Genomic DNA, 19,508 nt, shown 5'->3' with positions numbered 1-19,508 from the left:
TCTCATGAGATAGAGTTGTTGTTATAAGCAAGTATGCTGCCTCAGCTTAGCTGCTTCCTTTCTGATAATTTCTCTGTCTTACACATGTTCCTACCATGTGCTGCTATAGACCAAGAGGCCCTCACCAGAAACCAATCCCAGGGGCATGTCCCTAGGCCTCTAAAACTGTAAAATAATCGTTTCTTTACCCGTCAAAATATTCTATTTTAAGGAGCTCATTATTATAACAAAGGGGAAGACAGTATGTTGTCTAATATTTGAATTTATACAAAAAGTTTTAGCTCTACAAGTTGGGTATGATATCAGTTATGAGCTTCTCACATAAAAGCTTTTATAATTTAAATATTCTTTCTATATCAATTTTTTCTATTTCTGGCACGTTAAATGTAGACTAGGGAATTCTGCATATATTTAGATTCATGTAGAATTTTTATTTTTTATTCTATTGTTTAAAAACAATATCACTTCCAACAATATGTGATTGACTAAATGAAGTTTTAAACTAAAAGTGGGAAGCTTGTAGCTTTTACCAGGGGAAAATAAATACTTATATCCAGGTAAAACATTGCTAGAAGGGATGAAGAATCATGATCAGTCATTCTAATAAATTTGATTTCTATCTCAGAAAAGTCTTTATATCTAGTACGTAAGGGATGTTCATTCATAGACTATTTCATATCACAGCTTTCTGAAGTGAGGCGTAATGTGGGAACATCTCTTTCTTAAAGGTGAAGTATTTCTTTCACTTAAAAAAGAAAAGAAAGAAAAACATAGCAAATTTACTTAGGGGGAGAAAAACTTACTAAATTTAGGGCAAATTATCAGCAGGAATAAGGAAAACTTTTGTTTTGATAGAGCATCAGTCAGAATTCAGATCATAGCAAATGACATGGAGATGCAAAGACTCTAGCTGCTCGCACTAGGCCTCTGTGTTAATTGGTAAAATGCTTTTTGTCTGGGAGAAAGCAAGACACATCAGGGTTCAGGATTTAGCAAGTGGAGTGTGGAATGAATTTTAGTTCCTACCAGTTCTCAGCCAATTCTTATTCTTAGGAAAAAATGTAACCTTGGTGGAAAGGAAGAAATGGTTACATTAAGCACTTCTTAAGGTTTTATTAAGTCTATTCCTTACAACATTAATTTATTTTATAATTTAGATTCATTCATCTTAATAATTCTTTCATATGTTACCTATTCTTTGCTCCCTCCCTCCCTTTCAACTTCCCTTCTTCCCTTTCTTCTACATCCCTCACTTTTCCACTTCCTTACTTTCTTCTTTCCTTTCTTCCTTTCTTTCTCCCTTCCTATATTTCTTCTTTTCTACTCTGAATATATTATGAATTCCTACTTACAGACAAAATTCAATCTTTTCAGTGTTTATGTTATGAGAGAATAGTTAACAAATTAGATAGTGTAAAGCAGATATAAAGAAATGTAAATTTAAAAGAAAAGGAAAAGGAAAGTGCAAGATTGTTAAGTGAGGTAACAATTAGAAAAATAGGGGTCTTGAAGGGGAAGAATGTGAGAATTGGTAATTTTTATTTGTATATATTAGGTATGACTGTAATTATTACATTTACTTGAACGTAATTTTACTACTGACTAGTCATGGATGAAATCTGGTAGAGATCAAGGAGCCATTCCTACTATGCTTATAACTCAACCCTATTTCATTATTTGTCTGATTCTATTCTTACTAATTTTGTTAGATTAGGCCTAAAAGAAAAAATGAATCAAAAGAAAACTATGGTAAAACATGTGTCCTTATATTCTGTGAATCTAAACTTATGTTTTCCTATGTCTGAGTGAAACTAAAGCAGACAGTCAGTAAAACTTTACAGAAAACTGCTAAAATAAAAATATATAAAATATAACTTGTCATATTGTGCTTTATAAATACTTTTAAAGTCTAGAATTTCTCCTGGTTCCAAATTAATCTATAGAGTAGTCAGATTGGTGATTGTTAGAGTCAAAAATGCATACATTTGCTGCAGTAACAACCCCCAAATGAATTATGGTTTCTTAGTTTTATTTCTTTTTTTTTTAGCAAGTTGGTTATTTTAACAAAGTCTTCATGAGTAGTCCAGTTTTCAACATAAACACAACTTATTTTTAAATAAAAAAATAAACATGACATTCAGAAAAATCTTTATTTTACTCCCTAAAGGGGAAGTTTGTTGAATATGTTGAGTCATTATAATACTGCTAGAAGATTTAATACTTATTTTTTTTTAACTTGGAACCATCTAACTTTTTTTAACCATGAGAGACACCATGAATAAGCAACTTGTGAAGATATAGCATTAAATACATGAGCATTTTGTAAAAAAAAAAAAATTATGTTGAATTTATAACTACGGAACTTTAATACTGCTACAATTTCCCTTGATTTGGCACATTGCATAACATGGAATACAGGATAGGAAATTTCCTCCCTTAATCTTATTTGATTGCTGAAACTTGGTTGATCAATGAATTCTGAGAACAGTAATACATGTTTCACATTAAATACTTTAGGATGGCTGATGCGCAGATGCAAAGACCAGCTTCCTGTAAGTAATTGAGATGGAATTGAATCTATCTTTTCTGACCTAATACTTCTCCACTTCCTCACTTCCTAGAAAGTTGGCAACTTTCTAGGTTGCTAAGAAACATGCTAATAAAAAGTTGATCTATGAGAAACTTTTGATAAGGTATTTCCTTAATCTTAAATTTTAATTTATGTAGAGGCATTAAAGATTTTACCTCACATCAAATATAAGTTCAATAAATGTTAGGTTCATGGTTTCTCATACATATATATATATATATGTTTACTGTAAGTCATTTCTGCTGCACATTTTTAACTTTTTACCTAGATTTTATATGTGTTATTTCTAAAGGTTATACAAGCTGTGCCATTATAACCTGAATAAAACACATTAATGCAACCTATATGGAAAAGAGCATGAGTAGTTCTGTACTTTCATTCTATATTTACATAAACTATTGGAAGGTAGAATTTAGCCAATGGACTATATAGCTTATCATCTCTACATGGACAATTATAAATTGTACATGCTAGTTGGACTACAGAATGGGTCACAAAATAAAGAGTTAAATCTTGTTTATGAAACACACATACATAGAGTTTCTGAATGATTATGAGATATTTCTGACTTGTTTCTAGAAATGGATTGTCCAACATCTCACACATTCCAGAAGTTATATAACAGTCTTTAAATCTCATTTTCCATTGTCCTTATGATCCAAACATAAGAACATAATTGGGTATGCAAAAAAAATGAGTACTAACAACTGGAAAGGAGCTCTACAAATGGAGGTAAAAATAATGATATTTCTTAACATGTCACTGACGTTTATTTTCTTAAGTTATTCATTGTGTTAACCTGCAAAAGAGAATGATAGGAATTTCATTTTATAAACTTCTAAGTTTTATTTATTTATTGATTTTTGGTGACATTGAAGAGACATTGAACTCAGAGCCTTTTCGTGTGTTAGGCAAGGATTCTAGAGTTCGAGTCATGCTTCATCTATACATGTTTTAATTCTTTTTGAGGATTTCCATTTTAGCTGGAGCTGGCCTTCCTCTGTAATTCTCTTAGCTACACCTCCCTCCCCACATAGCTGAAATTCTATATATGTACCACCATATTTTTCTTGTTCTTTGACGTAGGATCTTGCTAACTTTTTGCTCAAGTTGGCCTTCAACTGCAATCATCTCATTTCTGCCTTCCAAGTACCTGGGGTTACAGGCATAATCATTTAACAAACTTATAAAATGGAAAGCCATGTATAGAAGTATTTGTCTCTGATCCCAGCTCTGTGGGAGATCACAGGTAACCAAATCATGATCTAAGGCTATAGTCAGCTAAAATATGAAACTACACTTGAAAAATAGCTTAACCACCATAGGGCTACGGGCCTGATTCGAGTATAAAAGGCATACCTACAAAGTGCAGAAATCTGAGTTAAAACCCTAGCATTACTGTTAAACAAGCAAAATGGGTGACAATAGTTTTAAAACTTCTAATGAAAGAAAAACAATTAACCAGTTTATATCTGTCAAGCTGAAAGGTCATAACTAATTTCTTTAGTTTGACTATTGAGAGTTTTTGATGCTCTTCTTCAAAGGCAAGTTGATGTCAGCAAGATCCTCCAATATATTAAAGCAAAAATATTCAGCCTAACTGTCAGAGAGAAAAATTACATGGAATTGACATTGCTCATTGCTAGTGAAAGCCTGTAAGAATTCAAATAAAGGTGATTATAAAGCATTTTAAAAGCAAAGTGCTATCTAAACACTTAATAATATTTTGTCCTAATAGCTTTCCTCTCCTAAAACTCTGCCTCAGTAATTTATTTCTTTCATGTATCACCATGCATTTTAGCTCTCCTGGTCTCTCAGATGTCATTCACTGAGTTAGAATCGTTTGGCAGGCAGCCATGGACTACCTGCAACAAAGAGTAGTAATTTTACTTCAGTTCTACATCTCAAAGACAGAAATGCTATCTCAGTTAGACAAGGTGGATTTGCAAGGTTTACTGGGGTAACTCTTTTAATGGATTTGTTTATGTTTCATAACATGAACTGTAGTGACAACTAAATCTACAAACACAACCACTGACCACTTCTAATAATGTCATGCTCTACACAGATATCCACTCTAGATCACATTTAACGAATCTTTGAATCACTAATTTATGACTTATTGATTCTACCTCCAATGTTTTATTGCTTCTAGTTAAAGCAGCAAGCCTCTTTTTTGTTTTTTCAGATGGTGAAAATGAAAAATAGATTTGCAAGAACAAGGTACACTTGGGAGTGCAAACCAAAGTCAGCTCATGGAAGAATCTCTTTGATCCTAATTCCCTGAATCACATACAGGTGTCAGACCTTCTTATACTCTGCTGCTATTAACTAGGTGAGACAAGAGGTGACTTGTACGACTAGTCTCAGCTGTTGCCGACTCTTTCCTGCCGCAGTTCTTCAGCCTGTCACACTGTATAGAAAGCCCTCAGAGAACAATTGCATAAGCACCCCTTGAGTTTATGTGAAACATAGACAAATAGAAATGATGAGTTTATTTTGCAAATTTAATTTAGAAGATTTTTACACTATGTGCACTCATCCTTTCCTGAAAGTCACTGGCAAAGTATTAGATTTCTTTCAAGCCCAGCTAATTACAATTTTTGCTAAAATCCAGTTGAGAAATGTAGATACATGCATAAGAAGCAAAGCATCTTAGAGGAATTTCCAGCATTGAATTCATCATCTATGGAAATAGTTTAGATGTCTATCAAGTTATGTGATTGAGTAGCACCTCCACCTAGCTTGTGGGGGGGGGGGGGGTCTATATTTAACTGTATTTTCTTCTGCACACACACAAAAGTTTATTACCAGATTATAAATAATAAAAATAAGGGGCTGGGAAGGTGGCTCAGTGGTAGGGTGCTTGCTTTGCATGCCTGAGGCCCTGGGTTCGATTCCTCAGCACCACATAAGCAAAAAGAAAAAAGCCGCAAGTGGCGCTGTGGCTCAAGTGGTAGAGTGCTAGCCTTGAGCTGAAGAGCTGAGGGACAGCTTCCAGGCCCAGAGTTCAGGCCCCACGACTGGACCCAAAAAAAAAACAAAAACAAAAAAAAAGAAACGTGATGTAATACAATGTAATGATTAAGAACATTGGATTTATTTTTTAAGTGTTTCAACACATTAACTTTATATCTTTGATAGATTACCTAGTTATCAGCCTCAAATTTCCACATTTATAAAATGAAAATATTTAACATATCTCACAGAATTATTGTGGGGATTATTGAAGCTACTCATCCAAAACATTGTGCATGTGCGGCATGGTTTCCAAAAGCATCTTTAAACATTGTAGAGAGAAATAGACCACACTTATTAATTGAAATTAATCTCTAAACAATGCCAGGTACTTATTAAATAATAAAAGATGTCTGTCCATTTAGAACAAAACATACAACTGGTAGACACCTCCCAAGGCTCTCAAAGCTAAAGATATTTCTTTCTTCTTGTTATCAATATTTCCATCTAAGATCCAATCAGATGAGGAAAATAGTCATTATGTGATTCATTTTATTATTATTGATTACAATGTGTAGAATTAAAACATCATGCATTCTGTTAAAACAGATGGAAAATTCAAAATCCTCAACTAAAGCACAGAGAATATATTTTGCATCCTACCAAAACTAGAGAAGCATTTAAAAAATGAAATACTACACAAATACATGTGTCTGTGTATTGCATAAGGTAAACCACTGAAGTAAAATGGGAAGGAGGATAGACAGAGAAAAGAGAGAGCAATAGAGAAAGTTAACCTGATTAATGTACAATATATGCATAAGTGAAATACCACAATGAAACTCCTTCATAAAGTTAATATGCACTAAGAAAAAAATAAAGTTCTGTGGCTGATATTCCTTCAAGAAATCACTTTTGTAGCTGAGAGTTGGTGGTTCATGCCTGTAGTGTTAGTTATTCAGGAAGCTGAGCTCTGAGAATCACAGCTCAAAGCCAGCCTAGTCAGGAAAGTCTTTGAGACTCCAGAAAACTGGAAGTGGAGCTGTCGGTCAAAGTAGTAAAGAGCTAGCCTTGAATGCTCAGGGACAGCATCCAGGCCCTGAGTTCAAGCCCCATAAACCACAAAAAAAAAAAAAGGAATCACCTTTGTAATGTTTAATATAGCTGTTGCTAACGCTATTTCCCTATCCCTATTAAAGTTACGAAATAATATGACAGTAAAAAATGTGCCCTCTTCATGACTAGACATGTTAGATTTGGTCTGAAAGATTAATTTTATACAAATAATAGCATGAATTGGATACTGAATTTACTACTAAATACTGAGTTTGCATAAACCACTTCCCAAAATGTCTTCCGCAATTGAAGGATCTGAAATTTGTTTTTAAATAGTAGTAATTGTTTAATTGTATATTTTTTTCCTTTGAGATACAATCTTGCTGCATAATCCAGGCTGATCTCAAACTCAAAATCCCTCTGCTTCCACCTCCCAATTGATGGATTTGTACATGGCCCCTTCCAATACTTGAATGCTTTATCTTTTTCTTTTTAAATTTATTGTTATTATAAAGAAGGTATCCAGAAGGAGTTCAATTATGAGAGTCAGGTAATGAGTACGTTTCCTTCCATACAGTGTCTTCTTCTTCACTCACTTTTTATTTTTTAGTGTAAGAAATTCATGACGTTATTCTTCTTAAAGAGACATAGGAATGAGAATACAGTACCAACAGAACACTGTAATTCCAAAAACAAAAATAATAATATTCTCCTGAGTAGCCACTGTATTATCTCCATAAAAATAAACTTTTTATAGACAAATATTTTAGAGATATTTTTGTGACTTTATTATCTTATATAAGTAAATTTCTATCAACTACTCTACTGAGGGCCTACACTAAGATGGACTGCAGATAGTGACAACAAAATGGTCCACTCAGACATATGTTTGAACCCTAGTTGACTTGGAAGACTCTTTTTCTCAGGCTAATTCTACTTAGAATTCAAGACTCAAGTTAGATATGACCTTAAAAATATAAATAAAAATATATATATCATATATTTATCATATATATGTATATATCTATATCAGTTTTCTTCTCTATAAGCCTGTGCCATAACATTTATGAATATGTTATTGTCACTTGGGTCTTATTTAGTTTTTCTGAAGAGGAAGAATGACAGACTATAGAATAAAACATATACAACATTTTATCTCCAGCCTCAAACACAATGCCTGGGACACATGGTAGATATGTACTTCCAGGTCATAAACAGCTGAGTTAATGAATAAGTACAAGAAGCTTTACTGACAAAGATTCATCATTATAGTATGAATGTATATAACAGAAATAAATGTGGATATCAGTACTTTCTTCTAGTAGCGTTTATTATTGCTAAGGTTGTCCTACTGCAAATGTTTTGCACATTGATCAACTTTATGACAACTGTAAAATCAATAACCAATATTTTCTGGGTATCCAAAAACCTGAGGTTAACAAAAGAGAAAGAAAAATTTAAGGATGGCTAGTCAGAAAAGAGAAACTGGAAGAAAATGCGCTGTCTGAGTTAATGGTAATGTATGTACCCAGTCAATTTGTCTTTCCTTGAAGTAAAGGCTTTCCTTTGTCTTTGTGGTTACTAGAAGCAGGAGAGCCTGTTAGCTAATGGATGATCCTGTCACAGCATTAATCCTTTAATCCTAAAGCCTCTACCAGTGTACTAAGTAAACAGGTTTGGTCTCCTAGGAATTCTTTTTTAATCCCTTCTCTTCATATTCATTTTCTATGTTAGAAGTAGCAGTTCTTCACTATATATTTTCCACTTAGTAATAATAATAATTGTGAGGAACTGTTCATGTGAAAATAAATGACACCTTTCCTTACCTATCTTTAAGATCATAACCAGCACTTCTATCTTTTAACAAGAGAGCTTAAGCAAGAGCGGGGAAAAAGAACATTTGTTTAATGAAAAATTTTCATGACACTAAAGCCTTCAGAATGTAAATTTAAAGACAAAGCAAAAACTGTCCACTTTTTAGTCTTACTTTAATGAATAGACAGCCATGTAGAGATATTTTATTGATGTAGTGATAATAGAAACAAATGAGCAACTCAGTTGGCTGACAGAATTCTTCTTTTGCTCTTGGTGTAGCATTCTTTTCCTGAGAGTATGTCAGGACCCTTGTGGAATGCTTGTCTTATGATCACTCAAAGAAGTCAAGAGGAATTTCTTTATGACCAGATCTTGTAGAAAGGCAGAGAAGCTGGGTGCTGGTAGCTCATGCCTGTAATCCTAGCTACTAAGGAGTCTGAGAGCTGAGGATCATGGTTTAAAGCTAGCTCGGGCAGGAAAGTCTGTGAAACTCTTATCTCCAATAAACCACCAGAAAACCGATAGTGGTGCTGTAGCTCAAGTGGTAGAGCACTAGCCATAAGCTGAAGAGCTGAGGGACAGCACTCAGGACCAGAGTTCAAGTCCCATGATTTAAAAAAAAAAAAAAAAGGCAGGGAAAATTAGGATGATGTTTCTAAGTGCTGTGGACCTTTTTTTTTTTTTTTTAATTGTGAGAATACCGTACAAAGGAGTTAAAATTACATGGGCAAGATAACAAGTACATTTCTTTTTTTTTTTTTTTTTGTCGGTCATGGGGCTTGAACTCTGGGCCTTGGTGCTGTTTCTCAGCTCTTCAGCTCAAGGCGAATGCTCCACCATGTGAGCCAGAGAGCCACTTCCGGTTTTCTGGTGGTTTATTGGAGATAAGAGTCTCATGGACTTTCCTGCCCGGGGCTGGCTTTGAACTGAGATCCTCAGGTCTCAGCCTCCTGAGTAGCTAGGATTACAGGCGTGAGCCACCAGCGCCCGGCAACAAGTACATTTCTTATCAAGCATTGTTGCCTCCTCTTTGTTTCCTCTTCCCATCCCTTCCCATACTTCCCCCCTCCTCCCAACCCATCCTCCCCCCACCCCCCACCAAAGTTGTAAAGTTTATTTTTCAACATAACAGTGTGTACATCTCATTGTTGCAATGGGTCCACCTGTATCCCTAGTTAAATGATATGTTTTTTCCCTTCCCCTCCACAAATTATACCAACACCAAATACAGTGAAAGCATGGGTTATACCATGGGGGAGGGACATACAAAGCAACAAAGAAATCATCTCATAAATATGTTAGAAACAATTGCATGAATGGAAAAAAAAAACAAAAAAACATTTGAATACTTATCTTGGGGTTCATTCCCCTAACATCAACTTATCTGACCTTTTCTGCTTGACTCAGACATATACTAGTTATTGCAAATAAGAGAAACCATGGGACCTGTGTTTCTTTGGTCCTGGCTTACTTCACTTAATATAATTTTTTCCAAGTCTTAAGGAGAAGGGATTCTAATTTCTATGACCCATCTTTGAAGATGGATGAATTTACCTCTTTATAATTTGCCCTGGGGAAGAAATGAAAAGTAGAAAGATAAGGGACATAAGAATGGAGAGACTAGTCTTGCATCATTCCCACACATCAAAACACTATGGGGGGTAACATTAAATGTACCCCAATTTATTATTTTCTGAATGAAATTAAACTCAAATCTAAGAATCTTATACAATCTTATATAATGATAATAGCAACAGGGCTGGTCTGATTAAAGTACAATGTATGTCTGTGAAATTCCACATTGAACCCCCTTGGGATGATTAACACATGCTTAAAGAGGTAAATGACAGAAATGTAAAACAACTCCTATCCTGGGCATAAGTAATCTTGGGAGGAGAAGAATGAACACAGAAGTTGATGGAGGGTGAATATGGACATCTTTGAAAATAAAACATTGGAACTTGTCGCGTGCGATTAGTCTGGAAAGAGGGAAGGTCGAATAAGGGAGAATGATGCAGTTGAGTCTACTTGTGGTCTTTTGTGTGCATATATTGTCATATCAAAATGAAATCTTTTCCTACAACTAATTTATGCTAAAATGTAAAAAAAAAAGCTCATCTATTCTTATCATTCTGATCAAATGAGCTTTACAAAACTTAATAGCTGAAAGCTAAAGAATTTACTATGCAGCTGTGTGACTCTGACTGCATATATCCTCCAATACAAAGTACAGATCATTCTCCCTTTCCTCAAGGAGTTTCCATTCATTTTGTTTTTTTAGATTGGTGGTACTAGGAGTTGAATTTAGGGCCTCACAATCCTCTAGACTGGTGCTCTATCATATAACCTATACCTCCACCACCATTTTACTGTTTTTTTTTTTAAACATACTTTTCTTCCCTGGCAGGCCTCAAACCTCAATCCTCCGCATCTCAGCCCCCTGAGTTGCTAGGATCATGGGCATGAGTTCGCTGGGCGCCCAGCCTTCACTCTTATTTTATATTATTTCCTTAAATTAGGAAATTGTAAATTGACTGCTTTCCTGATGTCTATTCAGATATTCTGTCTACCTAGTATTATACTCTACATAAGAATTCATGAACACCAGATGCTATTTCACTTTTATGAAATAACAATTTAGGTTGTACTCCTTTGCTTTACTATCTCACCTAATGACCCTCAAATCACTTCACACTGTATGTGACCATAAGGACTATTAGACCTGAACATTTGCCTTTCAAGCACCTTACTCTGTTCCCTGATCCTATGTGAGACAGTGATCGATTCCATAGAAGACACAAGTAACGGGAGGTTGTTTAAAAATATATGTTTTCCTGTGTTCTCACTTTCATTCTATTTCTGAGTTGAGCTGATTGATTCTGTACTAGTTTAAACTCAAGGTCTAGAGCAACATGCTGAGAAAAAAAATGATAGAGATACATTTTAAAAGTGCCTTGGTTTTTATCTTCTGGTTCGTTCAACAGAAAAGCTCTTTAAGGAATAAAAGTTTCCTTCAATAATTTGTAGTACCCTCAGTTACTACTAGGAAGAAGAATTACAAAAGTGAACGAATAAATAAAAGGCTAACAATGGAATGCAGGCAGAATAAGAACATGTGAATATTGAAAAAAATTAGAGCTTTTTTTTAAATATTTCTGTGTTGTTTCTTTCTCTTCGCATATGTGTGAATACATGAGGTACAAGTGTAGCCTTACCTGTGAATAGCAAGTACATAGCATATAAATATCAAGATGTAGAAAAAAGAAAATTTGATGGGGACTGGGAAGGTGGCTCAGTGGTAGAGCGCTTGCCTTGCATGCCTGAGGCTCTGGGTTCGATTCCTCAGCACCACATAAGCAAAAAGAAAAAAAAGCCGGAAGTGGCGCTGTGGCTCAAGTGGTAGAGCATTAGCCTTGAGCTGAAGAGCTGAAGGGGACAGTGCCCAGGCCCAGAGTTCAGGCCCCATGACCGGACCCAAAAAAAAAAAAGAAAAAAGAAAATTTGAATAAGACTGACAAAAATCTGAAACCTTGTTTGCATTCCAAGCATTAGAAGAGTTCTGCACTGCTAATGATTAGGAACCTCCTGAACACACCTTTCTCCCTGTTTGTGCTTCTAAGCTTCATTAAAATCCTTTGTTTTCAATTTGACAATCTTAGTCTTCATACAAAATAAAATGTCACCTGAATAATGTTATATATTAAGTTTTGACACATATACAAGTAAATTACATATGTTTTGGAGTTTCTGAACCATACAATGGCTTTGAGAACATTTCGGTGCAATGATGACTAGAAGACAAAGATTGTAAATCCATTTATCCCTTCCACGTAGCAGCAGACTGTATTTGTTAAAGAACATGTGAGGGGAGATGGCATTCGACATTGATCTCTTGGTGTACTGTTATTTGTATACTAAAGCTCTCTAATACATCTTTTTGTAAAGTGCATTTTTTACAGTAAAGGATTAAGTCTTTTTCAATCTTATTTATTTACTGTTACCCAAAACAAGGGAAGCACCTTGACTTTTGTATTCAGAGAAAGTGTTATGCATTTCTCCAAATATGTATTTCTCTTCTTCCTCTCCCCTCACTGATATGAGATAACATGGAAGTCACAGCTTTTAGTACAATGATCATCAGTTATTTGGGACACCGGTGTTCTCAGTGGATAGATACAGAAGCTTAATCACAACTTTTTTATGTTGTGATACCCCATGCTTGAGAGAGCTTCTTAACCAGTTTGCTTCACAGAACAACCATTTCCATCACAAATACTTTCTTCTCCTGAGATTAAAATCTTTCATCTTTTAATCCAAATCCATAATGAGCCTTTTGCAACAGTAGTAGTCATTGGAGTCCACAGATAAAGTGGAGTTTCAGTCATTCATTAATTCATTCAGCCAATAGATATCTATCCATTATTATGAAATAGCATATATTGAAGTTCTAACACTGTACATTCTTTCTATTCCCTTACCTTGTATTTGTTTTGCTATAGTATTTGTCATATAGGTACCATCAATGAAACTAAATAATGAATGTATTTTTATATTGTTATCTCCCTGCATTAGACTATAAACTCCATTAATGTATAGACCTGCTTTGCCTTCCATTAATGTATAGACCTGATTTGCCTTACTGCTTTATCTTCAATATATAGAAACATGCACAAGTTTTTGCAAGCACTGAATAGATGTTTGTTCAATAACAGACTCATGCAATTAACTACTCAGAGTTTCAGACACTATCCAGTTCTTCCTCACAGATGTAAAGAGTCTGTGTTACAAATGGGATTATATCATAAACCACAGGTTTTTGGAGGTGACTGATGATTCAGAACCAGGGGGTAAAAACTGTAACTGTTTTTAAAAATAGAATTTCTATTGTGATTCTTCTTGGCAAACATTTAAACTATATTTCATTGTAGAGATAAAATTATTTTATTGATGATAATAATAAATCATTGCTCTTAATTCAGGCCAGCTAATGGCTTAAAGTGATTTTTTTCAATGTTTATTATCTAGTTTCTAAGCATATTAACATCTCTACATGTTGAAGCCTAAAAGCATGGAGTCTTAGTATGAACAACCTTTGATAAAGTACCATTAAAATATAAAGGCACCTGAAGGATTATAATTTACAATGCAAAAGGTGTGCCTAAAAATTCCTAACAAATGTGTGAGTACAGTTCTGCACCAACCATAACCATCGCAGTTGTCATTGAGCTGTTCTCAGGCACACTTAGATCCTCTCCGTCCTCGTTCTCAGCAATAGTCCATCGTGTTCAACAAGAACAAAGGGACCTAAAGTAGCCAGAGGGAAGGAGACATTTTCAAGGAAAGTGAGACATCTTATGCATGGAAAATATGATCTGCCTAATTGGATAGAAGGAAGGAAATGTTCTAAACTATGATCATTATTGTCGGTTCTATTTTGTTTCTCAAAGAATCTGTGGATTGAAGGTGAAAGAGTCTTTCATTTAGAAATGGTATTAGGGAAAGCATAAGCATAAAGGCACCACCATCACAGATACTCGAGTTGGATTAGAAAAGTGAGCTCCTGAGCTGTATGAGCAGTTGAAGCCTTTCCTCTTTTGATATCACTCATTTCCTGCCAAAATAAAGGCCTGGGGGGGAGCGAGGTACCAGATATGACTGATAAAAAGGAATATAGTTTTAAATTAAGGGTTGCAACAAATGGTCTTCTTAAGACATACAATGAATAGGTGATTTTGAAAACGTGAAAACTTTTCTGCAATACGATAACAAAACTGTTTAATACAAATGAACAGAATCTGTCAGTTCTATTATTTGTAATTCAATGAAGCAGCAACTCGTAGCACATAGAAAGCACTGAAGTGGGCGTTGAAATACTGAACTCTAACAACATAGCATTTTACTTCTAACTCTTTCACATGTTCACGTTCTTCCACCTCTTTTTTAAAGGTAAAGAAGATAAACCTTTTCTTATTCTAACTAATACACAAAAATGGGCAAAGCACTGTTTTAAATATGTCTGATCTTGATAATACAGCTAGATAGTAAAAATTACCATGACATCAGGTATGACAATATTGAAAAAAATTCTAATCATTAAAAAAAAATCCAACTTAGTTAAATGTTAAAGGCACAACTCTGTCACAAACAAACTTAAGGAGTAGTCAGACAAGTTAAAGTCTATTCTACATATTAGCTGAGACAGACACCTAGTTGTTCTTTGGTGATCAATTTCCTACTGTAGGAAATTTTAAGCTTTCTCTATGAAGGTTCAGTATAAAGTCTGTGGAAATAAGTTGACAATAGAAAAAACAGGATGAAAAGAAAACAGGTTTGTTAATGTCCTCGTGTGTGTGTGTGTGTGTGTGTGTGTGTGTGTGTGTGTGTGTGTTGTGTGTGTGTGTGTGTGTGTATCAAAGGAGTGTCAGATAATTGAGGCTTAGTGTACTTACTTAGGCTGGGAATTAGTGGCTCATGCCTGTAATACCACCTATTTTAGAGATGGAAATTGGAAGGATCACAGTTTGAGACCAGCCCAGGCAAAAATTTTGCAGGAATTTAATCTCAATATATAAGCTAAGCACGATGGTACTTGTCTAGAATCCAAGCTATGTTGAAGGAGTGGACAGAAAGATCACAGTAGGAGGCTGGCCCCACACAAGCCATGTAAGACTCTCTGAGTCTTACAGCTGACACTAAGCAAAATGAAAGAAATGTATATATCACCCCATGTAGAAGAAATAACTGTACTGTCAAAGTTCATAGAACTCATAAACTTTATAGACCATAATAAAGACAATTTGCCCCATAAAGGTTAGAATGTGTTTGTAACTTTAACTAAGTATACTATCCCACAATACTGTGAAATTTGTGAAATTTATGTAATCACTTGATCACAATAAAAAATTGCAATAAAATAAAATAAAACATATATTATTTATTTATTTATTCTTTATTTATTTTTTGGTCAGTTATGGGGCTTGAACTCTGGGCTGGGCGCTGTCCCTCAGCTCTTCAGCTCTCAAGACTAGCGCTCTACCACTTGAACCACAGTGCCACTTCCGGTTTTCTAGTGGTTTATTGGAGGTAAGAGTTTCACGGATTTTCCTGCCCGGCCTGGCTTTGAGCTGTGATCTTCAGATCTCAACCTCCTGAGTAGCTAGGAATACATGTGTGAGCCACTGGCGCTGGCTTATTTTTTCTTTTCTTTTCTTTTTTTTTAAAGACTCTATCAGAAAAATACTAAAGAGAAAAGCCTGGGGGGCCACCCCCAGGCTCAACTGGTTAGAACATTTGTCTGGAAAAGGAAGGCCCTGAGTTCATATTTTGTTACCACTAAAAACCAATAACCACAAATACCTCATAGAGGAAGTGGGAGGTAGAAAATTTAAAATTTGATTTCAATCTCCTTCAGTGTTATAAGTTAAATCTTTCTCGGTTAATAGCGTTCCAACAAGAAGATTGAAAGCAATTCTATTCCCCTTTGTTAGATCCTGTCTATCCATTTCTCTTTAAGTAGATAAGGGAGCTTCAGGAAAAGCCCTATCCTGCACGACAAGAAAGAAAGAAGACAGAGAGGAAAGGGACAGTGTAAAATCAGAGACTCTGAGGCTAGACAGTTTCAGGTCATAGCGTCAAACTAGAATATGGTTAATGTAGCCCCATCACCACCAAAATGGTGGTGTTCTTTGAAAGCATGAGTTAACAGTGTTATAGAAAGAAGAAAACTAATTTTGGGTAAACAACAGTCCCTGCTAGAGTGTAATTTTTGTATGTTAAATTCTATCTTCATAGTCATCCTGGTTGACCGGTAAGTCAGCCCTTATTTTGGGAGTGGTTCCAAGAAGTTGTTACAGCTTTCTTCACTTTTGAGCATAAACAAATCACCCTTGCCTGGTATGCAAGCTGTCCTGAAGTTCTACCATTTCTTCTTATAGTTTCAGTGCCCATGAAGATGTTACTGAGCAGTGATAACTCCTGTCCTTTTCTGATTCCCAGGGTATGGCAAACTGCCTGCAAAGAGTATGGCTTAACGCCAAGACACATACAAAAGGAGAGCAGGTATGCAAAGCTTTTCTCCTGAGTTTAGCACATGCATGACCTCAGCCCAAGCACCTCTTTGAAGACCTCTTACAAACTGATACCTCACTCATACATACTGGATCAGCCTGAATTTTCACAAGTTCTGAGTTTGCAAACCAAAGTTTGAGAACAATTGATATAGTATTTAAAATATAGATGGTTGATTCAGACCAACTGGGTTTAAATCTTTAATCATCTCTGGAGTGTATGATTCTTGGAAAGTTACTTATATTCTGTGTCCATGGTCTTTCTTGTTAAAGTAAGGATGATGTTAACAATAACACCTCCCTGATCTGATGGTTGTGAAATTTAAATTAGCAACTTATTATTCATAAAGTGCACATAGCTATCTATTGAATTTTCTCATAGAAATCAAATTAGTAATTACCTGTACTGATAAATGATCATTGTGGTAAAACTTAATTGGTTATATTTGAGAATTTAATAGTAATGGTAATTTCTTAGCACAATCAATACAAGTAATATCTATCTATCTATCTATCTATTTTTTTTTTTTAAGCAAAAAAGTAACATCACAAACAAGATGGATTCCTGAGACTCCGTGTGGTATCTCTTTCTGCTTTTTATGAATTGGGGTAACAAGAGCATCCCTCTGTGCTCCCTGCTCCTCTCAGTCTGCCAAGCAATTAGCATCTCTTAACATTTCCATGCAGCTGCCTAATGAAATGCTTTTTTTTCCCCTCCAGAAAGGTATTTTGCATGTAAAACTGTCTGATCCCTTGAAACTAACAAAGGTATTTCCAGTCCAGAAGACACCTTGACATTGCCAAAAGCAACGTGCAGATATTGAAAACCTCCTTCCAAAATTTATATTACGTTTAGCTATAGAGTACCAGTTAGGGCAGGACGATCATTTAGAAAAGAAGCATTGACAGAGATTTTTTTCCTCATTTTCGAAACATCTTCACTCTGTAGTTCATCCAGCATATTTTAAATTCCCTGAAGTAAGGAGGCCAGGTCTGGCCGGCGCCATATTGGCCACATGGTTGGATGGTAGGGTCTGTCATCTTGTCATCATTCTGGGGGAGGGAAATGCCCCCACCATCACCTGCCTCCAGGTGATGGGTGTGCATGGGACCCTGGAGGCAGGAGCAGGCACTTGGCTGATAGGTTACTGAACCTGTCAATTCAGTGCCTGGGACTTGGAATTTCCGGTGGATCCACCCCCTGCTTGGGCCCTATATAGGCCCAGACCAGCCAACTGCCATTATGTCGTCATGCCACTTGTATCTCCGCGGTCATCTCCTGTCTCCGACTCCTGGCTCATCTCCAGTCATCATGACGTCCAATTCAGCACTCCATTGGAGCTGAATTGGATTGTTGGTATCGCTGGTATTGTTTTTGTTCTTTCTTTCCTCTTTAGCCTGTTTCCTAGCTGTGTTATGTGTATTTGGGGGCTGCAGGCCTTTGTAACAACTGGCTGTCTGCAGCCTGCTAACTGTAATAAAGACTCCAATATTCTATATTTCAAAATGTGGCTTCTGGGATGATTCACCTTCTAACACTCAGGTATATTTCTTGATTTGCTTTCTGAAATGGTCCCTTAGAGGGAAATCAGAATCATGAAGAGGATGCAAATGCAGAAGAAAAGTCATACCATTTAAGCTTTTTCCAGCTTTTTTTAACTCCATCTTTTTAAAACTAGTAGACCTTTGCCTTGTTTGGTGGGATGGGGGGGCTCATAGAGATTAACACATTTCTGTCTGTTTTAACGAAGGTCCTTTTCTAAGTGTTCAGTTCTATTTTCATGAAACAAATCCAATTCCCTTATCTTCTTATTTATGCATACCAGCCTCCGAAGGTTTAACGCTCAAGTATAAGAAAACTTACATCCCTGCAGTACAAAATTCAGCTATATGACTCTGCTCCCTTGACCTTGTGCACAATTAAACTAATAAGTTTCAGGCTTAACCTCTTTTCATTACTCCATGTGTATGTGAAATATTGTGCAAATTGTGGCAAAGATGGGAATTTCTTAAGATCATGGCAGAGAATCATTTACTACAGTGACTGTCAAGATGTATTAAGATTATGGAGAGTATACTTTGACAATTGATAATGCACTAGAGTTATTGTCAAGGCCCAGAACTAGAAATAATCTGATTTCTGGAGAAGGTTAAAAAGACAGAACGATTCCTAGTGTCGGTACAGGAGCCATAGGATGTTCCTAGGATTCAAGCACAGAAATCTGTCTCATGGTCTGGGTTGTAATCACAAGATGCCACATCCACAGTCAGATGGAATGGCTTTCCAATTCCTCACCTGCTTGCAGATACCAATCATGTCATAAATGCAGGGCCAAGTAAAGTGAATTGCATTGTAACTCCTAACACAGACTTTTATAGCTGTTATACCTCAAAGGTAGAGACCTCGAAAGAAACTAAAATCCTTGAGAGAAAGAAAGAGAAACTAATCAAGAAATGAATCAAGACTAAATATGAATCCTAATATCTCCAATTGTGACACAAATCATACTCATGATGGCACTAGATTGGGTTCTGTTTTACTGACCTAAAAAATGAATAGATATCCTAAGATTTTAATGTAAAATATTTCACTGGTAGTTCAATTGCTTCAAAGCATTCATCAGAAAGAAATGATAGCTTAATTTTAAAACTTCTGTTCTGCTATGTAGAGAAACCTGAAATTAAAGTGTTTATAACAGTATATAAATATATGATTACGTCAGATACAACAACACACCCACACACTGGATTGTCTTGATTTTTTTTTTCTTTTCAAAGGAAATAAAAGCTTCAGATCTTTTTTAAAGTACTGGGACTTTTGCAAAACATGCAAAATTTGGCATACAATTTGCTCAAAATGGCTCAGCTGGAAATATACTTGGACTTGATAGGTTTATATTGAATGGAATATTCCCAAGTGATTGTAGTCTGCAGTTGTTCAAGTTGGATTATTAGGAAGAAAATTCTTAGAGCAAAGGTTTACTGTATGATTATGGAGAACGTACCATTGCTTTTAGCTAAGC

This window comes from Dipodomys spectabilis, unplaced genomic scaffold, assembly GCF_019054845.1.
Source record: "Dipodomys spectabilis isolate Male_0828 unplaced genomic scaffold, ASM1905484v1 ptg000032l, whole genome shotgun sequence".
NCBI classification, from domain to species: domain Eukaryota; kingdom Metazoa; phylum Chordata; class Mammalia; order Rodentia; family Heteromyidae; genus Dipodomys; species Dipodomys spectabilis.
This window is presented reverse-complemented; position numbering follows the sequence as displayed.